This window comes from Amblyomma maculatum, chromosome 2 (genome assembly GCF_055883805.1).
Source record: "Amblyomma maculatum isolate TAMU_Amacu chromosome 2, ASM5588380v1, whole genome shotgun sequence".
NCBI classification, from domain to species: Eukaryota; Metazoa; Arthropoda; class Arachnida; order Ixodida; family Ixodidae; genus Amblyomma; species Amblyomma maculatum.
In genome coordinates, this window is record NC_139345.1 from 78,320,478 (window position 1) to 78,328,217 (window position 7,740).

Genomic DNA, 7,740 nt, shown 5'->3' on the forward strand with positions numbered 1-7,740 from the left:
GATCGTGAGTGCTTTGCGATGAATAATGGTAAAGAATAGTTTGCATAGGATGACTCAAATCAGTAATACTCGTACAAGCAAGCGCATGCCAAAACACACGCTGTTTCATGTTTATGCTTTATGAAAAGAAAAGTGAAAAGAAAAGTACAAGAGGCAAACTGCACGAAAAACACGAGGCCGGAAATTTTTTTGCAGAAAAATAACCTACATAAAAAAAAACATAAACTCAAGAAAAGGAGGAAACGCAAAAACCTATCAGTCGCGTATGCGATTCTCCTGCTCTCAGCATTAATTAAAGGTACCTCATTGATCTGTCTGACGTCAGACCCTTTAGTATTGCCCTTAATGAAGGATAGTTTAGAATGAGACAGCTGAAGATTTGCCCCCGCGTACGCAATTAAGTGGACGGCGTACCGCCGCAGTGGCGCACTTTAGGCGGAAATGACTTCGTTTCGTAAACTTATTCAAGTTTATCTCTTTCGCTTTTATTTTCGGTGCTGTATAATTAGTACGCAGCGAATTAAGCGACCGCATATATCCTCGCAACTTTGTCATGAAAGGTGTCCTGCCTAGAGAAGTTTAAAGCGCCTAAAAGAAGCCAAGATGTTTCGAGAAACGAAGCCGAGTGTGCAGAAAGGTCACGTTGACGTGACTCGATCTTCCGTCCCCGCTGTTCTTTGCAAGGCGCGCAACTGAGATTGCGAAATGAGCAGACAGAGGCAGTAACCGCTTCGGACTCGGTGGCAAACCCTCTAACTCAACGTTCTCCTTTCGGCCTGGTTAGTGATGAGCTCGACTCCTCAGAAGTTGGGAACTGTTAATTAGCTTTGTGCCGGTGAGGCGCGACAAGCTGCCGCAGAGAAAACAAAAAGCATCCCCGAGAGCGAGGGTTTTGATTACCTTGCGTAAGAGCCCGGCATTTGGAGACGCTCCGCTTCACTAAGGGCGAGGATGCGTATATTTTTCGTTTCGCAAAGGAAGCATATGCGGCCTCTGTCGCTCTTTGTTCGTGTTAGCTGGAGAGCTTCGCTTTCTTTCGTCAGCGAGGCATCGCCTGTCCAGTCAAGGAGCCAACAAGTAGCAGCACTAAACGTCAACTAACCACTAAATTGTAGCTCAAATATATTCATGCTGGCAATGAAACAGTGCGATATGTGTGTCTCTCATGCTAAATGCGTAGCGATAGGATGCTACGCATACTGTTCTGTATTTATTACGAAAGATCTCTGTGCATTTTAAGAAGCGGGAAGGTGGTGTTGGTAGAAGACGCTGAATTATTTAATGCTGTGGGGCTAGGCTATAGTTGTAACGTTGTTTATAAGCATATGCTGAGGTTACGAATAGCCAGTACAATATGCAGTATCAAGTTTGGGCTGCGTTTCATTAAAGGAGTAAGCTACTTGACAGCAAATATACTATCACATGTGAGGATTACACTGCGTGAACACACCTCTGAAGGTTTTTCGCATACTGCAACCGTCCGCTCATTGATGATGTCGTCATATGGGTCATTCAGGATCTCAACCGATGAGTGTGAGGGCGGCAGCCAATTAGGGTATGTTTCACACTCCTAACTGTTTCAGGAGTTCCTTCTGCGTTAACGTACAAAACCTGTAAATTCATAAGATCTTCATGGAGTTGCGGAAGGCATGGTGCATGCCTCAAAAGAATAAGCCGTAATTTGTGAATCACATCAAAGCGGAATTGCAAATCCTGCTAATTCCATATTAATTAGAATAGTACTGCAAACCCGCCGTGTGGACTATAAAGAACTGTCGTACATTTGACCCTGCAGTGGCTGAGGGTACTTCGCACAGAACGCAAAAAAAAAACAAAAAAAGAAAAACTAGTAGGGTAGAAGTCAGCGGGAACGTCATCCAGGCTAGCCGTCAGCGTAATCTGTCACTTCCTTACAATAACAAAGTTAAAGAATAACAGCAAGACAGAGGCGATAATTTTTCCAGATCATTTTAGTAACACTAATTCCAAATTATTAAATTATACATCAAACAGTTAAAGTCGGCATCATGTATTCAACTCTTACACATGGACTGAGCTCTGGCCAATCCCCCACTGGGGGCATATGCGTCATATGCAGCGAGGCGAGAAGAAGAAAAAGCTCAGGCAATGACACGATTCAGCTATTAAGCCTCGCGGTCAAGAGGAGTATCGTCATCATTGTACAGTTGCAAAAGAACTAGAGGCTAGTATTGGGAGTAGCAGACCACGTTTTTAATAAAACGAAGAAAGCACCCCAAAGCAGCCAAAGCAAATACCGAACACAGAGATACGCATGATAGCTTCTCGCCGAACTGATCACATCAAGCCAAGGCTTGCTCAGTCCAAATTCTAGTATTTTTTTCATGACTTCTAAAACTGAAGCAACAAGCGTCAGTTGCAAAGCTTCCCACAATCCCCTTCTGTCCCCTCCCCCCCCCCCCCCCCCCCCCCCCGCCCCCCCGCCCTTTTCAGTCTACTGCCTAGGAACTGCATATCTTGCTCCGGCGTAGCATGTTGACACTGAGAGCTGGATGTCGGCAAGGACGTGCAGGGACCAAAAGAAAATGATTTCAGTACGTTACGAAAGTTAGAAAGAAGTAAATAAGGGAATAAAATTAAACGTACAGCTGCGTAGGTAGGTAAACGACGCAGAGGCTCCGTTCCAGGTGCAATCATGTCGTTAATGTTGGAAATGAAGAACCACTAACAAGGTGCACGTGCCATAGCTGGAAATGTTAATTAGTCAGCGCACGAGAAAAATTGAAACGCAAGAGCGAACTACGTTTACTCTTGCCCCCCATTGCACCAGGTATACGTAGAACACAAAAGAGAAAGTCTTAATGTAAACACTGCACTCAGTTTTACTCGAGACGCATAATACGATAAATTACCTCAAAAGAGGGGTTATTTTTGCAGGGATCGCTTAATTAAGGCACGCTGCCTAATTAATTCAGATGTTTTGACACCTTTTCATGGCTCCGCGTTTCAGGAATAAGAAGCAACTTTGTTTTCTATAGCTTGCCTCAAAGCCGGAAACGCTTGCCGGGTTTGAGCTTGCTTATCGATGTTTGCTTTAAAAATACTTTATCCGTATGTTTACCGAGGCATCACGTGACGCTATACGTGATAGCGAGTCTGTTGGGGCTGAGATGACCTTGATTATTTTCAGACTTTCAGCGGCGCGACCACGAATCTTAGCACGTCATCAATCTTAGCTGATCTCAAGCAGGATAGCTGTGCTGCTTGATGCTGTAATTGAATTTTTTTAGACAGTTAGTGTACATTAATTTGCGAAGCCCTGACACCACGAAAACTGAACCAATGAATCACTTGCAGATAATGTTATGGGCACTGGCTTTTATGTGACCCTCTTGCGGCGGCCGTCTGGCGGTTTGCGGTAACTTTATGCTTTGGAGAAAACGTCCTCTCACTGCTCATATGTACATGCCAGAACTATCTCAGCTGATATATGACACTCAAGCTGGGCGTGTTTCTTTAAACGTTCGCTTAGCATTACGAAATTCCTAAGCACAGGCCTACGAAAATTGATATACTTCCAGGCTTACTGCCCAGCCTCTTCAAAACTAGGTTGTGCATCGGTATCTAGTCGCACGAGTCGTTGAAATCGACGAGTTGCCATGTGAGAAATGACGTCCCCCCAGTTTGCTTCCAAAACTAAAATTTACCCACGACTCTGATAAAATCAACGTCATTGCACCCCTGTTGCATTTCGCGTAGACATCATCAGTGGTTACCAGAAGGCACGTCGGAGCAAGTGAAATATAAGCGAGAGGTTGCAGAAGCATGTGTCAGTGGCGGTGCGTGATTTAAACTTGGAACTTGTAAAACAATAACACGAAACGTATAATTTAAAGGTTAACAACTTTTAAAGTATTTTTTTGAATGTTTATCTACACTCCTGGGATGAAAAACTGAAGTCAGAAAGCAAACATTTACTCCTGCCCACAAAGATACAGGCAAAAATACGTCATGAGCGATGCGATAGCGACCTAAAAAGACGCAAAGACAGCATAACAGCACACATAAAAGCTTTTCGTCCACAAAGTGTCGGCAACCCAGCCGGCGTGGCTCAATGTTTCGGGCGCTCGACGGTTGCTCCATAGCATACGAAGTGTCGCCTCCCGAGAACGACACTTGGCTGCGCGTAGTGCGACGCCGCAGATATGTTACGAGCCTGTATATTAGACTCCTTGGAGAGCGTGCACAACCATATGCTCTCTTAGCTTCTCTCTTGCAGAAATCCGATAAATACGGTTAATCTTCGCAATGACATACCGTGGAAAGCTGTGCACGTAGATTTGAACCCCTGCGCGGCAGTCCTGAACTAGCGTGCCCTTGGATGAACAGGTGCACTCTTCCATAAATATGGCATCTCTTACATTCCTAAATTTTCTGTGTACAATTTTCTGTTGATTGAATTTGGAAACAAAGGCTGCTTGTAAAAGGGCCGAGCACGGAAGGTCGCAAAAGGCTGTAAGGAAAAGCCTATCTGCGGGAAAGCAATAAGAACCACGGGGAAAAGATCTGCTCACTAATTATGCGTGGTAAAACCTCGTGAACTGCTTCTCTCGGAGAACAAAACTTGCAGCAACGTTTACTAGAAATGAACTAAATTGCGATATTGTACCGCGTATTCACTTCTACTATGATTAGCTGTCCCTTGAACTCGTGTCAATTCGAGTGAACATTGCAGCAACGCTGTGATTCTCAAGCTTTGCTCTAATTTTTAAGCACATGATTAGTTTTCATGAAGTTTCAACGGTTCTTAAGGCTACAGTTTTGCCACTCACCTTTCTTTCTTTCTTTTTTTTTTTTTTGCAGTTAACGGTGCCAAAATATATCCATTTATTCTGAAAGGTGAGATACAAGGTCTCTCCAGTACATTGTGCTAGCCCTTCAAAGCTGCATTTCTTGTGCGTGTGTTATGTTTCAGTTAGCTGCCTGTATGTTTGATTGGAGTTCGTTATTACTTTAACTTATGTTGAACTGTGTTCTTGAATTTTTCCCATTTCATTACAGTGACCAGAGTTGAACTTTTGTCCTCAGTTTTTGTCCTTTTTGCTCTGTATTGCTTTATATTCCAATATTTTTGTTGTATCGCCCCTCCTGCTTGCGCCAACATATTGACCTGCAGTATGATTAAATAAATAAATAAAATAAATAAATAAACTATTAAAAAAAGGAGTTACATGAAAGGGACACGAGTGAAAACTTGACTAGAAGTTTCAGGTAATATTCAGTTAAACATAGATTAAAAAGCAACAACGATGCTTGAAGTGCTACTGGCAGGGGTGTAGGGGCAGTGCAGCTGATTGATTTCAAAATGATCTGAATTGATTAACACTCAGAGCATGCGACGTGTGGCGGATTTTAGCATGGCACAGAATGCTTGGAGTCGTATATTAAAGCGATTGTAGCGTTAGATTATTCTTACCTCTTACCCAGAATTCTCATAGTGCGTATAAGACAAACGCACAACGAAGAACACAGGGCTGTCACACAGGACTGGTGTTCATAAAATTAACTGCGGTCCTTTGTCATTGGTTTTGTGTTTGTCTGTTATGTGTGCGATGGTAATTCTGGAAAAAGCAGACCATCAAGCGTGCCATCCAATTCGCTTATAATACTCTTACTCTCATTTTAATTGGCTGCTATCACCCTTGGGGAGTCATAGCTTTGGCAGCGCTAAGCTGTTTTCCACTCCTCCTCCGCGCCTAGAAGCTTCTACCACTTCTGCGCTGGCTATTTAGGATCGCGCCGCGCAGCCATCGACGGTTCTGGTTCTGATTTTGGTTTGATTCTCGCTCGGAGAAGACAGCGTAGCAGGCAGGCCCCGACTGAGAAGTCGTAAAAAGAGCGATGCGCTCAGTTTGCAGTTAATCTTTCGCCCAGTCTCTTTTGTAAAGTGTGTTGTCTCACTGCCTCGTGTTAATAAGTTTTCTGTATTTTACATTTGTGTCGTATGAACTTAATTTTCGTTTTATTACTGCAAGTTCGTCGTCCTACGTCTTATTGTGTGTTTGTGTGTGAACTAGCAGGTCGCCTGCCGAATCGAGGAACACCTTGGAGAGGTGTGGAAGATTCGAAGAAAACAAGAAGAACCTGACGTTTACTGGTTCATTTCACATGACGTCATCACACCACATGACGTCATGGCACGAGCGCCGTCCGCCATTTTTTTTTGGTCACTTGCGCGACGCTGCCGGGTCGTCGCATACCGAAGTTGAGGTGTGGTGGAGTCACACGACGGACAAAGTCGTGAAGCACTATCGCGATCTGGCATTGCGTGACTATAGTGAGCTAGAATATTCTAGCATACTGTAGACGTCTTCTCTGGTATGAAGACAAAAAAAATATGGGCACACTTAAGCCCACCTTAAAAGTAAATACAATAGCCTTAAAGGGTTCTTACGGTTGATTGGGGGTGCACTGGTGCACCAGCTCGCTGCAACGACAAGCTTGTTGCCAGCACATACTGTTTTAGATGAAAAACTTCCATGCAAAATTTTGAGGGGAAGGCTGGTTGGGGCCCACAGTTCGAGGCCTGCTGGTTGCCGCAGCCATCCTTGCTCGTTGAGCCTCAAGTCTCGAGATTGACCGGGCAGCCTCCCTCCCCCTTGAATTCTGTGTGTGGCAAGCTGCCTGGGGGTAGCACAGAGTGAATGAATTTCCGCACCACAAAAAAGTGCATACACCCTCTCGCCCCAAAATTTACATCTGGGGTCGTAGGACCCGCGGCCTCTCTGATGCAGCGGGATGGTGGTCTCTGGGTACTGGTTTGGGGCTTTCTCCAGCGTACCTTTTCCTCCTTGCTTAGGCATTTGGCGAAAGGCGGGTATTCCTTCCAGACAGCGATGCTGTAATCGTTCCGCCTATGTTTCGATAGGGCGATGCGTATGGACTCAATGCGATGGAAGGAGAGATCTTAAGAAAGGAAAGATTTGGGAGGTGACATATGCGCGTTCATTCTGTCTCATTCTATCCCACCACCTTTTGACCCGAGACCTATATCAATATCTGTATCGTCTCAGGGAGACGGTGATTTTGCTGAAGCCGCACTGTCATGGATCAATTGGCACCGCACATAGTTTTGGTACGCCGCGAATGCGTCCGTAACGGTACAACTAGTGCAGGTATGCATGGAGGCTATGGCGATGGTTGCCTCTTCTGCCACTCCCACGAGTGTCTCATTAGGCTATAGCATCCACGACATGATTTTTATGGACTGTGAGGCAGTCCAACACCAGGCGGTATCCACGTAGCAGACGATCGCCAGGTCTCTGTATTTCCTCTCGATGAACTTTACTACGAGAGCGCGTTTCCTTTTCTTTTTTTTTTTTTTTGTGAAATGTAGGGCGTTTAATCCGGGCACGTGAATTTGCAAGGATGGCTCTTTACGATTATAACGGAAAGTTAATGCGCGTAGAAAGCACAATATCTGGCCGCCATAGGCAAGACTTGCCTCTGAGCTAGTATTTGTGGGCTTGAAAAGTGTAACACAGCGAGCGTATTTCTGTCTGTGCTTGTCGCCGAAGTGTAGGTAACTTGAAAGGAATTGTGCGCCTGGAGAAGTTCTTCGGTGGTATTGTGCACCCCTTGCGCGCAATAGCCGTAGGGCAGGTGTGCTCAGGGGCAACCCAAAGGCGTTTTTGACTACCGTTCTTATTTTTATGTCGAAGCGCTTGTAGTCTTTTTCCCAAAGGTTGATGCTGGCAGCGA

General features: G+C 44.9%; 1 protein-coding gene and 1 long non-coding RNA gene across 2 annotated transcripts in view; one reads left to right on the forward strand and one right to left on the reverse strand.

The window, feature by feature from the left end:
- Epac (Exchange protein directly activated by cAMP) overlaps positions 1 to 7,740 on the reverse strand; it is a 747,880-nt gene that overhangs the window by 359,283 nt on the left and 380,857 nt on the right. The gene's annotated exons all lie outside the window — the stretch shown is intronic.
- The window catches only part of LOC146199074 (uncharacterized), a 69,934-nt gene that overhangs the window by 60,307 nt on the left and 1,887 nt on the right, over positions 1 to 7,740 (forward strand). Inside the window, exon 2 of the long non-coding RNA XR_014705040.1 lies at positions 4,843 to 4,878. This is a non-coding gene — a long non-coding RNA (uncharacterized LOC146199074). The remainder of the gene's footprint in view (positions 1 to 4,842; positions 4,879 to 7,740) is intronic.